The sequence below is a fragment of the Acartia tonsa genome, chromosome 3 (assembly GCF_053477335.1).
Source record: "Acartia tonsa isolate MP-2025a chromosome 3, ASM5347733v1, whole genome shotgun sequence".
NCBI classification, from domain to species: domain Eukaryota; kingdom Metazoa; phylum Arthropoda; class Copepoda; order Calanoida; family Acartiidae; genus Acartia; species Acartia tonsa.
The window spans coordinates 19,984,559-20,004,329 of record NC_137262.1 but is presented as its reverse complement, the minus strand read 5'-3'; the positions used below and the strand labels follow the sequence as shown (position 1 = coordinate 20,004,329).

Below are 19,771 nucleotides of genomic sequence, written 5' to 3'. Positions count from 1 at the left end.
ATTGTAAATCTATTAATCCCACAAATAAGACCCAAACAATTTAAGATTTACTAAGAGATTTAAAATGAAAACTGAATATGATTCCTGTTTAAACAAACCTAAATATAAAAGAGGTACCGAAAATCTAACCGCGCCAGAATTATTGATTTTATATTCCTCAAATGTTATACATACATTGAATTAAATTTGAAATATGTGACTACAAAATAGCAAATTTATAACGTTTAGCATATGCTCTAAGTTGTTTAAACGTCATAGCATTGTTAAAAAGCGTCATAGCTGAAATATTATCCACAAGATATACTAATCCAAACATTAATGTCGACTATTCTACTTTAGATAAAAGTGGCTATAGGTGACAAAACATCGAAATGACATGATATATTCTTATGTCATTAATAAATGTTGATTTTTTTGGCATGAGTAGTCATATTGTAAACATGCATATGATGCTGTGAGTATTGGTGCAAAAAATATGACGTAACAAAAAAAATTAGCCAATGAGAGGCCGTTATTGACCAACGGCGGCAATGGTAGTGGACTCTCATTGGCTAATTTTTTTTGTTGCGTCATATTTTTTGCACCAATACTCACAGCATCCATGCATATTATTAATGACGACTCTCTTGATTTATAGTAACTAGCGGATTCACTCCTAGCATCACCGGACTCTGTCTTCAAATGGGTAAAGAAGAAGAGAGAAAAATAGTCTAAGACCATTCCCAAGGCTTTAATATAACAAAAATAGCCATAACCATCCATAGCTAAAGGGGAAAACTCAATTAGTTCTGTAGTTTTTGAAATCTTAAAATAAAACCTTACTACTTTAAACAATATTATGCATTGTATTCACATACATTTATATGTCCGAATGTTTATGTTAGAATTACTCCAGCTGTTTAATCACGGGTTCGTGGGAAATCAAATTTGTTTTTATATATTTCAAGATTCATATCTTAATTGAACCAATGAGATATAGATCCGTTACTTGAAGGTTTTTATTTGATAGGGAGTGTTGTTCTCATTACATGTTTTTAGTAAGGTTCTGGGTTAGATACTCATCTCAAACGCATAAAAACTAGTAAATTAAAATTAGTTCCTATTGTTGATATATCGGACGCCTCACTCTAATAAACAGGCATTACCAAATAAAATAGATATTTCAAGACAAAGAGTGTCCCATCAAAGTAATGGTTTTTATCTTAATGTTTAAGTAACTGACTTTAACAGAAAGTTATAAATAAAGTTATTATATTTTTACCATTTAAGTTTTTTTTAATGCAATGGGAAAATTGAAAAGTCGTATATATTTTTAAAAGCGAAGCTTTTCTTTAAAAATGTAAGTATGTCCATAAACATTATCCTGTATCAAGCAGTTTTTCAACAAATTTACTTACAATTTTGCTTCAACTCTTATACTTTTATATTCTGATTATTCAGTTCAGACACTTTACAAGTGTTAATGTCCGTTTGTCTTACCGTTTTAGTGCTTCGCCTTTATGGATGTTGTCATCCTTGTTTTTAAGTAACTGTACATATATATAACGGAGAGACTACCGTAATGACAGATTTTGGGCTACTAAAAGAGCAATGCTCTTAAACCTAACTCAATTATTATTTAGCATTAAAATTAGATAAAATCCTGCTGAGATGCGTCGTAAACCCAGTTCAATTATTCAATCTCCTTCGTTGAATTTAATGTAACATTTAAAACAATTGGAGAAATTTCAATAGAATTATTGCAATTTTTTCATTTTCTACTTCCCAATTATCATACTACAATGTGGTTTAGTTTTTAATGGCAGTTTGTAAAAATAACAGGATCGAAACTCAGGGATCTAAAGGGATAAGACAATGGCCGATAAATTGATGAACATCCCAATGATTATACACTATGTGACAATATTATCCCTTCTATTGATTACAATAAGTGGTTTTAATGTTTGGATAACCAACATAATGAACCAACCAAACAAAATTAACCAACATAATGAACCAACCAAACAAAATTTAATAAAATAAAAATAAAATAAAAAGAAAAAATTATAAAAAGAAAACTTTACAATAAAATTTTGAAGAATATCGTAAAAAACAGCCCAATGTCCCCTCCCTCCGAACAATGCCGTTTTTCCTTAAATAAAAAGTTACTCTTCCGACTTCTGGTGCATTGAACTAAGAATAGTAAATTTGTTTCAATAATGATTATTTTTATGATCATAAAAGGACTTCGTTTGATACAATTTCCCTCAGTAAAGTTCAAAATATCAGAAAATAATGATTTTTTTGGGTATATTCTGATAAAAAGTGTATAATCCCAGATCAAATATTGTTTATACCCTTATATCTTTGTTTTCAGAATATTTAGTAAATCCTGCAAAATCCTTTATTTAAGAATTTGGTTAACTACCATCCCCCTCTCTCTTTCTCTTTTTGGTGGCTCCAGTTCTCCATTAAACCTCGCAATGTATGCATATACTAGCAGAAACTAGGGACTCTGTATTAAAATTTTCAAGAAAATTAGCCTGAAATCATCCCAAGGCTTAAATCTAAAAATAAAATAGATAAACTAAAAAATAACTCAATCAGTTCAGCAGCCATTGAATTCTTAACCTTCAGACAAAAAACCTTATTACTTTGTATAATATTTGTATTATTACAAAATAGGACATCAAGGCTGCAGTTGTTGACTGTAGTAGTTATGAATTTAACGCAACTGCGTCTGTTAGTGTAAAGCCTAGCTTTTTGATTAGATTTGATTTATTCTTTTATATTAGAAGCATTGACAGCGATTTTCTTGGGGGGTATCAAGCCCTGAGGAGGTAAAAAAGGGAAGGCAGACGTTTCTAATTTCAATTTAAAGAAAGGTGTTGACACCCTTCTACACTCTACTATACGCTAACGATTAGAAGGATTATTGTCGTCTGAAAAGGGTTAAACTTATAAAAAAATCAATTGAAATATTAAAATTTATGCATTTTATGTCTAAATAATCAATTTTGTGTAATGTTAATAATATATATAAAAAAAATGAGTATAAGTTAAATTTATTTTTTGTGTACAGCAAATATTAAGAAAAACCAGTTCTATTTGTAAATATTAATGCCAGTAAGGTATAAAAGTGCGAGCTGTACACATTATCTTTGCATTTTAGTGATATATAGGCAAAATTTAATCAGAATTTCCGTTGTATGATCCTGTTTTGTGTGGTGTCCACATTTGTGTCCAACCACTTTTGAAAGATAAACATCCCTGGATAAAGTTGGAAGGGCCAAGTGTTGGTCATTTTGTATCCTGTTGAAATCTCTACTGTTCAAGTATGTATTTTTTACAGTTATAATCAATAAACATGTGAAAATGTCATTTGAGTTATTTATTTTTGGCAGTGTGATCATATGTCACGGTTTTGTACTGATCTTTTTGCAATAAAATGCCGTTAATTCCACAATTATGGCCCTATGGTTGTGTACAAGGAAAATGGTGGATTCTTTCGTTTTTTGTACATTATGCTCTTTTTTTCTTTGTTAAAAACATAACAACAATAAATTATCATGATATATGTACTGCACAATTGTGAAAAAATTAAATCTTCAAGTAAGATTATGATTATTTTTCACTTATTTTTATGACTAATTCGAAAAGAAAAAAATGCTTAAAACCACCACAATATCAATGTGTATGAGAAATACAAACTCGTCGGCTCAGCGGTTACCGAGACCTTAAGCTTCCGACGGAAAGACGGTCACTGGTTTATCTTCTGTTGATTATGGATCCCTGAATTTTATGAATCTTTCCTTTAAATTTTGCTACGCTTGCGATCCTATGATACTATAATTTCAAATAAATAGAGCAATTCTAATTCGCAGAAAAGATCGTTTATTTTAAACGAACATCAATAATACAAATAAAAAACACATTGGAAAATACATTAGAAGGATTTTGATTCATCTAAGTGGGAATGGATTTTTAGTAAAAAATATTTGTTTAAAGGATTAAGTAGATGCACAGCTTAAAGGATTTTTTGGTCACCCAGCTCCTCATTAACTGTGGTATGTAAGTACGTTTTTAGTACATTCTCCGTATCATAATCTAATCTAAATGATATTAAAACTCGTTGGTTTTTTTTAATTTAGAATTTGCCCCTCTATAATAAAGGGACTATGTAATTGTATTTGAATTGAAGAGTAGGGATGGTAGAACACTAGCGTAAATCATCCCAAGGCTTAAATCTAAAAAAACCTTTCCGGGACCTCTATGAAGCTTCCATTTAATAGAGAACTCCATCCGTTCAGTATTTAATGAAATTATAAGCTACAGACAAAAAAAAACTTACTACGTTATATAATAAAAGGATTAATTATTGTAATGTATTTTTTTTACATCAGTTATGAACCTTTTTGTCCTTGTTTATTATTTGCTACACTAATGGTTACTAAATACTACCAAATGGAAACGCATATAGTTTTTTTTCTAGGGATGCGTAGCTTCTCTAGAAATCCTTCCATCTATAATTTGTTCTTTTATTCATCTCTTTCTCTTCCTCCTTTTTTTCTTCTTTTAACTTTATCCTATATCAATCAAATATTTTTTATGTCATTATAATTATTTTTCTCGTATTTATTCGAATCCGGTGGATAGGAACCGGTTCTCATCCATACGAAAAAACTATGTCTAGCATCGTATTATATCCAGCTTTCTACGAATTTAAAAATGTACAATCATAAGATTAAAACCAGTTTTTTTAGTCAGTGCCTTCGGCACCTCGGGGCTAAAAAACTAGTTTTAATCTTATATATATCCGCGGAAAGCCGTTTATAATACGATGCGAGAAATAACTAATCTTTCATTCTACAATTTTCAATATTGGTATTAACTACCTATTTTTTTTTTGTTTTCTTCATAATTTGTTTTATGTTATTTCCCCCATACCCACTCTTTTTTAAATCTATCTTTAATTTATCTGATCTTTTTTGCCTGTCATCCATAATTTTATTGGCTATCTAGAAATAAATTATGATTAACCCACAATTCATATCAGGAAGGGAGAGGACAATAGCAGTTGAAGTGTCATTTATTCTTCTATATATACATCACAATATTTACCAGGCCAGCTTTGAAGAGCATAATTTTAAACATGACAATTTAGGGGAAGATTAATTTAACATCAATTGTCCCATCCCTCTGTCGTATTGAACATTCATATAGATGCAGTAAATCACACATTTATAAAAGGATAGATAGAAGATATTTGTAAAATTTAGGTGGTATTCTAATTGGTTGGATAACCATGAAAAATCTGGTCATTTTGCTGTTTATATAATATTAATGTCATAAAATTAAGGCAAAGTATTTTGTATTAATGTCGATGTAAAACCTTGGTATAAATGTTTTGATAATGTGTAAGCCATCAAAAGTCATATAGTTCAATTAAACAATTTCAATTGTATGTCAATATGTTGCCTCCAAGTTTAAGTAGTTAATAAAAATAATGTATATTTAATTTTGAGTCTTTGTGCGCAGCTTCTAGTCAATAATTCAGTATAAAAGTTTTGTCTATGGCTCATGCAAAATTCATATTCATATCAAAAACTTTTCCAACCCCTATTTCTGTCTGTGTCAAGAAATATATTCCTTTGAATTAGGGAAAAAAATTAAAAAGATAAACAAAGGTCTCAACAGCCTTAAAAATAACAGATAACAAAATATATGTACTTTAAGATCTCTTGAATGTTTGAATATTAGAAAGATTAATATGCACAAATTTATGCTAGGTATATAAAATTATACAGCATATCTGCATATGCTTTTAAAAATTGCTGCTGTACCCCTAGCATCTGGGGCATGTGTATTCGAAGGGGGAAGAAGGGGACAGAAAAACTATCAAATACCATCCCAAAACTTAATTCATCAAGTTAAATAGCTGAAAGCTATCCTGGGACCTATATTAATTTTCCCTTCTATAAAGAACTTGTTAGGTTAGAAAGATCTTAACAAACAAACAAAAAACTTACTTATTTATCAAAAGCTGCAACTTTTATTTTGTTGTAATGTATACACGTCGCTGTCACAAAATATTTTTCACATTGCACAATATAAAAGTTCAAAATTGGTCATAAATATCATCTCCTTTCAATATTGTATACAATATTTTTGAAAAGACCAAAAAATATTAATCTAGGATATTTTTAACCTTTTTACTAAACCTTAATGACCCTGCTATACCTTTTTTATGGACTATATCGACTATACAATTTTAAAAGTTGTCATGGCTGACTTATTATCGACATGGTATCATCAGATCTAATTTCCTCATAAATTTGGTCAAAAAATGTTCAAATTTGTTTGAAATTGCCCGAACTAATTACAATAATGCTCAGAAGTGATCATAGATTTAAACATTGTAAAATATCCGTTCAAAAGAACGTATATAACACTTTGTTAAAAAATTTTGTCCTGTAATGATAAAAATAATATTTCATTTACGTGTCAAGGGGTCCCCTTCAACTTTCTATCTACCATAATTGTAAATCAAAATTAACGATGTAAATTTATTGATTTTCTCCCTAAAAATCTACGACAAAAAAAGGAATTTTTGGGAATAGTCCCTTTCGTAACATCGCCCCATATGGAGCAATTCGTCGTATTTTTAAAATAGTTTTTTTATAGGTTATTTTAGGTTAGGTTAGGTTATATTGGGTTAGGTGATTGTTCAACAGGGTTAGGTAATTGGCCCCGAAGGGTTAGAGCCCCCCGCAGGGGCTAGAAATAGGAGAAAAGCTACTGTGAAAAATACAAAGAATCGCCCATAAGGAGCGATGTTACGAAAGGGACTATACCCTAATTTTTATTTTTGTTTGAAAAAAAGTACTTTTCACTTTTGGTAACTATGTTTTTACTTTTTATGTTTTTTTGAGACATCGAACAGTATTTAAAGTGAATTATGTTCGGGTAGCGAAACAATAACCAGCTATCCATATTTTTAGAGGAAAAATTGTAATTTTCACAATGATAATGTCAAACTTTTTATGATAGTAATAATGAAAAAATCTTTAGCATTATTATTTCAATTATCATTTTAAAAAGCTTAGAGGCTTTTGTAACTATTGGCAGACGTAGAAACTGACAAAAGAATTAAAAAAGAGTCGCTTTAAAAAAAAAATTTCATTCTCCTAGACATGTACTGTTAAAGGTTTTACTATTTTTAACAATTGACAACTGCTATTATTGTTTAGATTCTAATTGAAATGTTTTGAATATATTTTGTTTATAAATTGTTACTGCAAGACATAAAAGCTACTAAACACACAAAACAAAGTTTGCTGAACAACTATAAATAACCTTATCCTTGTCAAAAGTAAATAAACATTTTCATTCTTTTCAGCAAGTCTCAGGGAGCTAGGTGAATCAGGTAAGATTTGAAATTATACAGTATAAGGTTATTAAGATCCCTAAAACGGCTGAAAAGAAACAGGGAATTGGCATCGGGAAAAAATTGTCTGCACTCATCTCAACCCCATGCCTCCAAAAAAATCCTTTTTCTTGGCTGGCATATAGAATGTAAATAAATACCAAAACAGTTTTTTCTTCGATTAAAAAACACTAAATATTGACTTGAACTGAAAGACTATGATTTTGGCAGGTTCTAGACTATCGTATATGATTGATTTTGAGCCTATTTAACTATCTCTTTTCCTTATTATTTTTTATACGTTTATTTATTTTCCCCTTCTTTTGTAAAGAAATACAGGAATTAGAGACCAGAACTTTGGTTTAAAATAATCTAGTGATATGAATTTCTCCCCCCTCCGGATAATTACCAGTTAATTTGACAAAATTTAGAAATTGAGAAAAGATTTATATTTCATTATCCATTTTCCTATCCCCGTATCCCTGATAGAAACAGGAAGAAAAAAAGTAAAGTTTTAGCTCAACCCTCATTTAGATAAATGAGAAAATCTTTTTCGGGTGTTTTTGCAATGGAACAAAAATCTTCGACTAATATGTTTAATAATCCGCAATTTCAAATTACTTGTACAAAAAACTCAATTACATTTTTTTTCATCTTTCAAGTTCTGGTTAACAATAGCCTAAATCCTGCCCGCTGCTTCCAATAATAAACAACTTTCAAAATATTAAAATTATTTTCCTCTTGTCATTTGCAAGATTTTACTCAATATCCAGCTTCTACGATGTATTGGATAATATTTATCATTACCAAAAATTAAATCTTCATATCAGTGCATAAAACACGCTGTAATTGGTATCAACAAAGAGTAAGAAGGAAATTTTAAATTGATTTTTAATGGTCGAAAAATAGAAACCTAGACAGTGTTTCTTTAGAAGAATAAATCAGCTCTGACACCTATTTTTTGGCTGAAGTGCAGAAACTACTTCTTGTTGACTTTCCTTACCTTATCCCTTTCCCCCATTCCATTTAATTTCCAAATATACAAAAATACCAGGGATAAGGGGCTATTAAAGGTTAAATTTATCTTTAACTCCTTCTTCAAAATATTACCAGCTAACAAATTAAGGATTTCATACATGGTCATTGGGGGGGGGGGGGGGAGAATCCTTGATTGGCCTAACCCCTTATCTCTGGTTTATTCAGATCTTAATCCCGAGTTATTGTTAAATCAATAAACCCATTTATTCCCGCGGCGCACTGGCGATTTAAGTTTGGGTCTAGGGTAATTTTCTCCTGTATTGTCACAACACTGTGGCTATAGGAACACTTCCGCTTATTGTCGGGTTGAAATATGTTTAAACTTTAAAATTAAATATGCGTTATTGCTTTAAAACATATCTCAAAAACTAAATTGTAAAATTAAAAAAAAAACTAGTGGATACTAAAAATACTCTCTATGATATACGCCTCCTATTAAAATCTAGTCGTGTTTTTGCTGTTAAGATTGTATTATGAAAGGACTAAGGAACCCGCTCTGTATGATTATATGATTAACCCTATTGTGCTAAAGCAATGATCAATATAATAAATATGTCATGTGTAGCTTTGATTGTAATATATGTGCAGATATTATGCGGATTTTGTTTTTGGACAAAAAATTTCGGCAAAATCATTTTAATCGACAGTTGACCTAACATTACAATATCAATATTACTTCGAATAACAAGAGCGTTAAATAGTAGAAATTTTTTATTTGAAATATAAATGCTTAATATAAGCCATGACCACTTTTTATTAAAACACATTTGTTATTGAATAAATAGTATTGAAATTACATATAAAATGTCTCTTTGTTATATTTGGGGGGGGGGGGGAGAAAAAGATGTAGAATGATTTAGACTTCGTTGTCTAATCCATTCATTAGATTTGGGTATGCAGTGTTGTCCAGTAGTAAAAAAATTGGGAATTTATTGCCAAGAAGTTAAATAGAAAACAATTATTTTTATGGTATTATATTGATTTTAATGTATTTTTTATTTAAGATACCCGCATTTATTGAAAAATATCATAAACAAAGCTAAAAAGACCTATAAATTCGATATTTGTAATTGTGGGGCTAACATAGATAGTAAAAAATAGACTTAGGAGAAGAAGAACAAAATAAATACTGGACTGATTTATGTTTGCTCAAAATGTTTACAAGCTACCAATAGCAAAAGTTTACAATTATACAATTTTAATTCAATTAAAATAAAAGCAGATTTTACTGAATAATTATATGTTGCAAGCTTATATCTGTTTTTAACTATCAAAGGATAATTGACAAAAAGTTAGAAGATTTATAAATTTTCTAACAAATCTAATTTAAAGTCTATTTGACAAGTTCTTGTACGTTTTATGAAATAGATAAAAAAAATAATGTTCCATAAAGCTTTGCTTCCCACATTCTGTACGTCTATCCGTCTGTATGTCATATTGAATTTTTTTTAGTATCTATAAAGTTTTTTTTAACTGATTTTAAAGATTTTTTAAGCCAGCTAAAAGATTGCTGATTAAGAGATATAAGTTTTCCGGAATTTTAATGTAGGGAGGAGATTTGAAATCTTTATCAAATTTTAAGGATTTTTTTTATAAAATTCGTTTTTTGTATAATTCTTTATCTAAAAGCGGAAATACAAATTAAGTTAATTAATTTTGGCATCCGTGATTGGTGGATTTAAAAAATCAGCGCTCTGATTGGATGTCGTACATCATTCAACCAATTAGAGCGCAGGTAGTTTAAAATCCACCTATCCTATTGGTCAAAATTAATTAACTTAATATGTATTTCCGCTTTTAGATAAAGAATTATACAAAAAACGAATTTTATAAAAAATCCTTAAAATTTGATGCAGATTTCAAATCTCCTCCCTACATTAAAATTCCGGAAAACTTATATCTCTTATTGCTGATTGATTACCTAAATAAAAACAAGATTATAATATTTTTCATTAATGAAAAAATCAATTTACAATCACTGAGAAAACCATTTACCATTGCTAAAAGCACTAAATCTTTCTAGTCAGAAAAAAAATATTTTTTGTATAGTTTTGTTAAATTTGTATTAACAAACCTGCTAACTGTATAACCTTTCTAAGTAAAGAAAAATACATGTTACTAATAAGGGAGACTTTATCTTATGTAAATGATGCTTGACCTAAGATTAATGATACAACACACACACACACACACAAACATGCATGCAGCTAGCAGCCATGCAGTAGCGTACACATGGGATGTACATTAATAATTTTGCAATAGCTTTGCAAAAGGCTTAATATATTTTGAATGAATCTATAAAAGTCTTAAACTCAAAAAGAAGCTTATATGAAAATTACAGTTCAATTAGATAGGCCATTTAAATAAGACACAGATTTACCCCCCCTGAAAGCTGTTGGCAGGGGTAAATTTTGAGGGGGGTAATTTAAATTTTATTTTAAATATTTAGTATTAAAAATGCGCGCGAAGCGAGCAAACATTTTTTTGTTAGAGATTTTTTATTTTTGGATTGTTTGGAGGGGGGGAAATACCCCCTTTTAAATGGTTGGGGGTGCATATGGCACCCCCAGGGTAGGAGTAAATTTTAAAAATTTTTGGGGGGGGTAATCCCCACTTTACCCCCTCCCTTTGACGTCTATGACCAAGATCTTAAGCTTCAGACGGACGGAAAGACATCAAGCTACTTTGTATTATAGATAACATTACATCTGAATTCTCATCTGCTTCTCTTTAGATTCTCTAAATAGAAATTATAAATATTTGTCCTTGTTTTGACTTGCCTATAAATCTTATTGTAAAATACCACATATAAATCCCGCCAATTTAATTATACGTAATACAGTATATAATGTCACTTGTATCTGGGCTAAAAACAGATACATTCACTTAACTTTATTATGCAACTTTTATGGAATTTTAAAAGTTACATATAATTGATTAATTAATTAAAATCAGTATGCGCTGGGGACGCGGGGCGGGTAACACACATCATGTGTGCTACTCTAACCGCTGCACACATTATTTGTGTCAACATTCTTTGTTATTTGTTTGATAACAAAATCTTCGTTGTTTTCCGATAGGTGCTGTGAAGATATTGTTGGTAATCGGACACAGACGATTTCTACCTAGTACCATCACTGGAGAAGAATCAGTTTTCTGTCTGCCTACTTTTTTCCCGCTTCAAGTTTTTTCGGTTATTATATATCAATTTTTTGTGCTGGAAATATTGTTTTGAAATCTGAAACCAAGCCGAGACGAGATGGCCGCTAGTAATCCCGCCCTATCAACAACAGTTTCACCTACCTCCCTCCCCTCCAACTCCTGTCATCACCCCTTCTGCTACACCTGTTCTACCTCTTTTTCCCGCGTGATGTCTGTGTTTTATTACTATTCTATTTATTGTGTGCGATAAGGGAAATACATTTCCCTTTTATTCTGGTGCATTCTCCCCCATATCATGGGGTTATTTTTACCTGCATATGTCAAGGGGCAGGTCACTTTTTGTGAATTTTAAGAAATCTTTGACAAGAACCTTTGCAGTCTTTATTATTATAGGACTGCCTTACGATTTTGACTTTTCATCAATTTTGTAAGACCCCAAAAGAGCCCAGTAAGCTGAAACTGGGACCCCCCAACTCCATAATCTACTCCTGCCCAAACTGCTTGCTATCAATCAAACCAACCAACACTAACAAACTGAAACACCAAACCAATTTAAACATTATTAATTTAATTGTGTAGTTAGTCTTTATGTTAGTTATTGATATTTTATATGTATAACAGCTAACCCTTAACCTACTAAAACACATATCTAATTTTTATTTCGTATTTTACTTATTTCATTATGTATGATTTTTTTTATAAAAAATAAATCATTTTAACAACAACAACAACATATAATTAATTTATGTGTCTTACTTTTTAGATTAAACAATATAATAAATCTTGAAACATGTGATAACTCAAATTCGCAATGGGGTTTTCCTGTCCAGTTTTTTGTTTAGGAATGAATATTTCTTACCCGAGGGAATAAATGATGGACCGATAGGTCATCATTTATTCACGCTTAAAATGGTGTGCGGGTATGATCTGTACGTTCAGCCGTTTGGCAGCTAGCAGCCTTTAAAATTCATAGATTTTTGGCAATATTCGTTACCAGCAATATTTTACCGTTAACTGCAGTAGATCTGAGTAAGTTAATTAGATTAGTTTTAAAATATACGATAAAATGAAAAAATAAATTGTGGTACATATTATTCTAGGTTTTTTTTTCATCAAATTTAACCATTATAAAGTAAGGTTGTATGAAGAATATTTTAAGTGGATAGGTTGCGTGAATATTTCATGTGACAAGGTTTCGTGATTTTGTTCTTTGAGAAATATCTTGATCTTACAAACTGTATATCTATACTTGTGGCCATCATGAAAGGAATATTTCCAGGGACAGATATTTCCTATTTAGTTCACCCCTTAGTAATTATTTGTAGTATATTAATATTGGAAGAAAATATTGAATGAAGACAGATGGTATGTTTATACATAAGAGACAGGAACAGATATTCAAAAAATTAGAGTGAAACAATAGAGAGGGAACAATTTCATTTGGGTCTTGAGAAATCAGCGAATAGCGTCTGGAATATTATCACAGCCAAGTCCTACAAAAAAGAAGAAAGCAAATTGCTAGCAGACGAAAAGGATCCCCTATCCAGGTCGTTGTCTGGTTATATATCTATATTTTCAAAATGATGAATAATGAAATAAGATGGGTATGCAATTAGTAGCAAAATTACGTAGAGTAGAAAGTTTAAAAATAATGATTAAATATTTAAAGAGTGAAGGTTGTGTGGGGGGGGGGGGTAAAAATTATATTTTACAAAAACAAATGTTGAATTATTAAAATAAGTAAGTAAAATATTAAACTTTTTAAAAATATTTCTTCTTTTATGTGTTATTTAGAATGCATATTCCTACTACATTTCTAAGGGTAAGAAGACAGAGTTATTCCTTTTAATAAAGACGGAAGATTGAGTAGGAATGAAGTACCGATGCAAACAAGAATATGCACGTTCAAAATAAAGAAACAAAGTTTCCAAAATATTCTATAAGTAAGATATTTTGATATCTTCAAAGGGGATGGAGGGAGGCGTTTGAGAAGTGGACATATCCTTAATATATTTATTTTCAATTTCTGCTTTCCACCCTACCAAAATCATGTGCATGCGCCGGATTAATAATTGTCTGGGCGAGGTAGAAATCACCCCCCCCCCCCTCTTAGAAGTCCTTGTGTAGAAAAACAGTCAAAGGTAAATTTTATAGATGCTGCACTCTAAAATCTACACCACGGTTAAGACCATTAACACATAGAATATGAAATATTTATCAGGGGGAAATAATTGTTGTTGAGCTATGTCCTAATCAAATATTAAATAAATTCTAGAGATATAAGACACCCTGACACTTTAGCGTAAAGTGTTCTTTTAGTTTAGCACAATAATGATACCAAAGCATTTGCATGCGAGGGGTGATTCAGTGAGGTCTTAACACCCCCTTAAAATTGAAAAGAAAAGACCTGCCTTTTGTTTACCTTCTTAAAAATACACCCCGGACAAAACGCTGTGGACGCTTTGTACCTAACACTAGTTTACAATATATTCATAGTAAGGCTGGATGAATATCGACTTGGACAATTTAACAGAAGCAAATTATTTTAGTGCTTTGTGGGGAATGTCTCTTTCTTTTGTGATTTTCTTTGTGTTTTTTTGTGCATATTCTCTCTTTTTTTTGACAACTGAACAATAACATCTGATCTATCCAAATCCAAAATTTATATTTTTACTCTCTGTATAAATACTATTGTTAATTATTAGAACCATAATGGCACTAATGACAATTGAGATTACTTTTAATTAGCATATTCCTCAGATACTTGTTACTATCAATATAAGATGGTTTCATTCAGATATGAATAGTAGGTTCTCATTCTAACAAGTGTGTAAACTAATAAAATACTGACTTTTTTTTTTACAAATTATTTAATTTCATTTATTAAGGGTGTGTTATATTTTGTTTTTTAAACGAAACTTTTCTATATTTAAGGTTTATATGGGTATATGATTTATCCGAGTGAAGTATTTCTATAATCCCCTCTTATTAATAATCTTGCATGTTATTTCATGGTCTTTAGTTCGTGTTCTATTTAATTATAATTTCTTACATATGTTTTAATGGGTAAATTTCCAACTTATAATGAAAATACTCTGATTAGGTATAACTATTATCGTCCAGCTATAGGTGAATGGTCCATTAACCCAAAATAAAGTGCATTCATAATAATAATAATAAGTATAGGTATATTCCCTTAAAGGAGACTCTCAAACTATAACTATATTTTTAGCTATAGTGGAATAGTCCATTAACCCAAAATAAAGTGCATTTACAATAATAAATTGGGAATCTTGAAGAGAAAAAGTCATTTCTATTTTAAACTTTCGTTTTTCAACCTATTTTTAATAAAAATACAATATTCTAAGCCATGAAGATATATTTCGATTTTAGCAATAAGTTTTTATTCATTTTGATTCTTGTAGAAGTGAATCAAGAAAAATTAGCTTAGTCGTTTTAAAGAAAGTCATTTTTATTGCAAATATTTTTTCTACTCAGGAGTGTCCCTTTTATACGTTCTCAACATGTTGTATTGTATCTATATTCTCTATGCAAATAATTCCTTTTCATAAAATGAATGCATCAAACCACTGATACAATACATACAACATACAAATCATTTAAGATGGACTTCTTACGGTCATAAAGGACCTTTTTTGACACATACGAAGTAAGATTAAAAGAATCTAATCTTTTTTGTGACATAAGAACAGACATAGTATAATTTCAAAAATGTCACAAATAGATTTTGTAAATTTTAAACATTTTTTGCTGTGGCATTTTTCAAAAAGTTTAGCGTGTTTAATAAACTTTAGGATCCGTTACTCCAATTGCTTGTTCATGTGGATAGCTTTTTGTTTTTAAATGTGAATTTAAGATCTTTAAAATAAAGATGAACTTTCAAAACCCATCAAACCTAGAAATGGTGTTAGGACAAAGTAATGTTGCGCTGTTGGGACGGACGGACATATGGAAAATTGGTAGATGAGCTACGCTTCTGAAGATGTGCACAGTGTAAGGGGTATAATGTGAGCCCATTTATATTGAACAAAGCATTTACTTGTGCCAATTCTAATCATTAACTTAACAATGCTTATACACATTCTCATTAGTTCATCCTAGTTTTTCATCTCTATCTTTCTTTGTAAGAAATTTTCACTTTTATATTCTTTACCTTGTTAAGCCTTGGAATTAATGCCTTATCTACAATTTTCTCACAATATCAGCTAATTTGGGTAATCTAAACAAATAAATTATTTTTCATTTACATAACTGAATGACATTTGAAAAAGACATTAATTTGTAGCTTTTTAGATACATTGTCTTAACCATAACACTTTGGTTAAGTGTGACTGAATTTGCGGGAAGTTCTAGAGATCTTAGTCTTTCAAGGCAAAACCCCCAATACCAGGACCATCAAGTTCAACAGCAGGTTTGAGTATAGATTTATTGACACAAACTATTTCAAAGTCCTGAAGTTCTTATGGTTTAAGCACCTGGCATACTAGGGTTATTCACGCACTCTGAGACCAATGTTAGGCCCGACTCAATTCTCCGAATGTCTTTATCCACACACATATAAATCAGAAGTGGCGTAGCGTCACCAAAACATAAACAATCTTACAATGCCGCAACTCTTTAGGAAAATTAAGCAAAGACGACATTTTTTCTGGATTGGAATTATGGAATAAGGAAATTAATTTCGGTCTTGATAAACACAAAGCTTCCTCGAAAAGAGGTTAAGACACACCCCCCGTTTGAAAGTCAAATTAACTTCCTTAACGAGATTCAAGATTTTTTGCGCTGAGCACTAGCAACATTTCTTACTAAACTCAACTCACCATAATCACATGAGAATGGCCACATCCCGAAAAACTTGACAATTTTTGCTCCTAACTAAATGAAACCCCGTGAAATGCATACACAATATTATACTCCTCACTAGGACTCATAATACCTCACATTTTAGGATAAAAGAATGGGGATTGGTTCGTACCATACGATATTCCAGGCACATGACACTCACAAGATCACATACACAAAATCCTAAAATGGACAATCCTATTAATCATGATTTTTATAAATATAACAACTTATACTGGTTAATAATCATTTCATAATCAATAGGTATTAAAACATTATTAATAATCAATAAGTACCTACGATAATTTGGTTGAAATGTAAACAAATAATGGTAAGAACAAATAACGAAATAAATCTTAGACAAGAAAATTAAGATTTATAGGTACTTAAAACTAAATTTGTTAAGCATCAAAAAGAGTAGTTAGAAAAAGAATTCAAAATCCTCGGGCGCAAATTTTTCAAACTTAATGAATAAGAACGGTAATTATCTTAATCAACAATAAAACTTTTCAATACTTAGATAATAGCAAAATAATAATAATATCTCTGTTAGAATCTCCATCGAAATTATGATAAAATATCAATTTTAAATCTTTGCAAAACAACATTGAGAATTTAAATATGAATTTTCAATCATTCCTTGTTCTGAATAAAATCTTTTACTTGATTGAAATTCATATGTAACTTTAAAGAAAAATCTGCTAAAAAAATACTTGATTTTTTTTTCTTAGAATAAATATCGAATCACGCAACCTCGACACATTTATTCTTTTTTGGTAAACTTTTCAGGTAAGTTTTATAATGAATTATGCTTTTGAAAAGAAATTAGACTCAATAAAAATAAATTTGAGCATATGAAATAGAATAAAAATTAATCGCATTTCGCTTGATTCTTATTTTAGGCGTAAAAATAGGCATATGAAAATGTAGCTTTTTACTAAAAAAAATGTTCTTAATTTTTATAAAATAAGAATCAATTATTGATCATAATTTTTAATAACTGCCTGACTGATACTAAATGTTCTTCCAGGGGAGATTTATCTGTCAGCCTGAACAAGACTTTTGCAGTCTTTCTCCCTTCTTCAATCTTTGTCACACGGCCCATCCGCAGACATCTCATCAGCGGATTGGTACTCGTAACCAGCACTAAATCTCCGTCAACTAGCGGCTCCGCCATTTCACCCTTCCACTTGGACATCCTCAACAGCTTCGGCAAAATCTCCTGGCGGTAGGAGGTCCAAAACTGGGAAGACAAATCTTCTAACAACTTCAACCTGCAGGAAATCTGGTCCTCTGGTTTCATTGCCACATTGCACAACGGCTGGCGGTCTACATTCCCTAGCAGCTGGCCAGGGGTAATCAACCGCCAATTTTCCGCATCATTCGCAGCTTCAACCGTCAAAGGCCTGCTATTCATTATCTTGCTAACCTCTGCCAACAGAACAAGGAGCTCATTGAAATTAACAGTACTATTCACCAGCTTCTTGGACAGCAATCTCTTGGTTAATCCCACCATTTTCTCAGCTTGCCCAATATAGTGGTGGGCACGGGCTGGAACCTGGGACCACGAAAACTCTACCTGGCTGCCCAACTTCTTCTCTAAAACCTTGCGAGCAGCGGATAATTGTGTGCCCATGTCGCTTACTATAACCTTCGGCAGACAATGAACAGCCTCCAACTTGCGCAGGGACAACAGGATACTGCTGGTATCATACTTCTCCAAGGCATCCAGCCACAGCGCCCCCGAGAACCTGCAGACAACAACGAACACCCACACCTTCTTCGTGGCTTTCTGACTCCTCGTTTTGGCGGTAGCTCTCCTCGTAACCAGCGGACCCATAAGGTCAACTTGCACTGCTTCAAATGGCCTGATCGGAACCAGCTTATCAGGTAAGACATCCTTCATGGTAACACGACATTCCTTGGCCCTCTCAAGACTGCAAGGCCAACACTTCTTTACCTCCATGATGGTCAACCTCCTTGCCTTCACGATCCAGCACCATCTGCGGCTCTCATCTAAAGTTCCACGGACACCAGAATGAAGCTCAACATGCGCCTCTCTCATAATGACAGAAGCTAACCAATTACTAGGCTCCAAAATCACCAAACCTGGCATATCTTCAAACAGCATTTTACGGCCACCAGCAATGGCGTCAATGACGGGCTCACCACGACCAACCATTTTTAAAACACGTATCTCCCTGGTCACATATTTACCTCCGGGACCAACGACAGGCCAGGTTAAGGATACTTCATGCACCATTGGATTTAATGACGAGTATTTGCCTTTAGCGTCATTTATCCACTCTTCTTGTTGGCTACGTGATACAATGAAAAGTTCTGCCGCCGCAATAAAATTGTACAATGAAGGTTTGTACACAGTATCTTCAGCTGCTACATGACTACCAGCTGCTGTAGACTGGCCTTCTTGTCTGCTCTTTAGCTTCTTCAACCAGATATTCGACACTTGCAGGACAGCTGCCATAATACGCTTGGCCTGTCCGAATGATCTCCTGTGCTTGAATCTAAAGACATCTTCATCGGCTTCTCCAGTAACTTTCATTGAACACAATTTAACCGTCTTAGTATTCAACTCCTCCAGTGGTAAATCCTGCTTGACTTGCTCGGCAGTTTTCACCGGCCACGCACTCTCGTCCTGGCGCAACCATTCTGGACCCAATCTGTACCTGGATCCTGGACCCAAATCTGTTACCTTGCAGGTGCTCCTGGATGACTCTGAGGACAAAAAATCAGGCAAGGTGCCTCCACTAACACTGACAGCTTTATACGCAGATTTCTGCTCACCAGCTCCACAGTCAGCACTTGTACAGATAAAACCACTTCCAAAAATGGTTCTCCACAACATAGACTGGCCCACTTTCTGGTAGGTTGAGGGGAACACGTCAGGATGGGTATTTCCAATGATGATATCCAAGTTCTAGAGATCTTAGTCTTTCAAGGCAAAACCCCCAATACCAGGACCATCAAGTTCAACAGCAGGTTTGAGTATAGATTTATTGACACAAACTATTTCAAAGTCCTGAAGTTCTTAAGGTTTAAGCACCTGGCATACTAGGGTTATTCACGCACTCTGAGACCAATGTTAGGCCCGACTCAATTCTCCGAATGTCTTTATCCACACACATATAAATCAGAAGTGGCGTGGCGTCACCAAAACATAAACAATCTTACAATGCTGCAACTCTTTAGGAAAATTAAGCAAAGACGACATTTTTTCTGGATTGGAATTATGGAATAAGGAAATTAATTTCGATCTTGATAAACACAAAGCTTCCTCGAAAA

At 32.1% G+C, this 19,771-nt stretch overlaps 1 protein-coding gene across 1 annotated transcript in view; it reads right to left on the bottom strand.

The window, feature by feature from the left end:
• Positions 1-15,054, bottom strand: part of LOC145313603 (iripin-3-like) — a 423,989-nt gene extending 408,935 nt beyond the window's left edge. Inside the window, exon 1 of the mRNA XM_080153073.1 lies at positions 15,024-15,054. The gene's annotated coding sequence lies outside the window, so the exon portion shown is untranslated. The remainder of the gene's footprint in view (positions 1-15,023) is intronic.
• Positions 15,055-19,771: the final 4,717 nt, after the last annotated feature.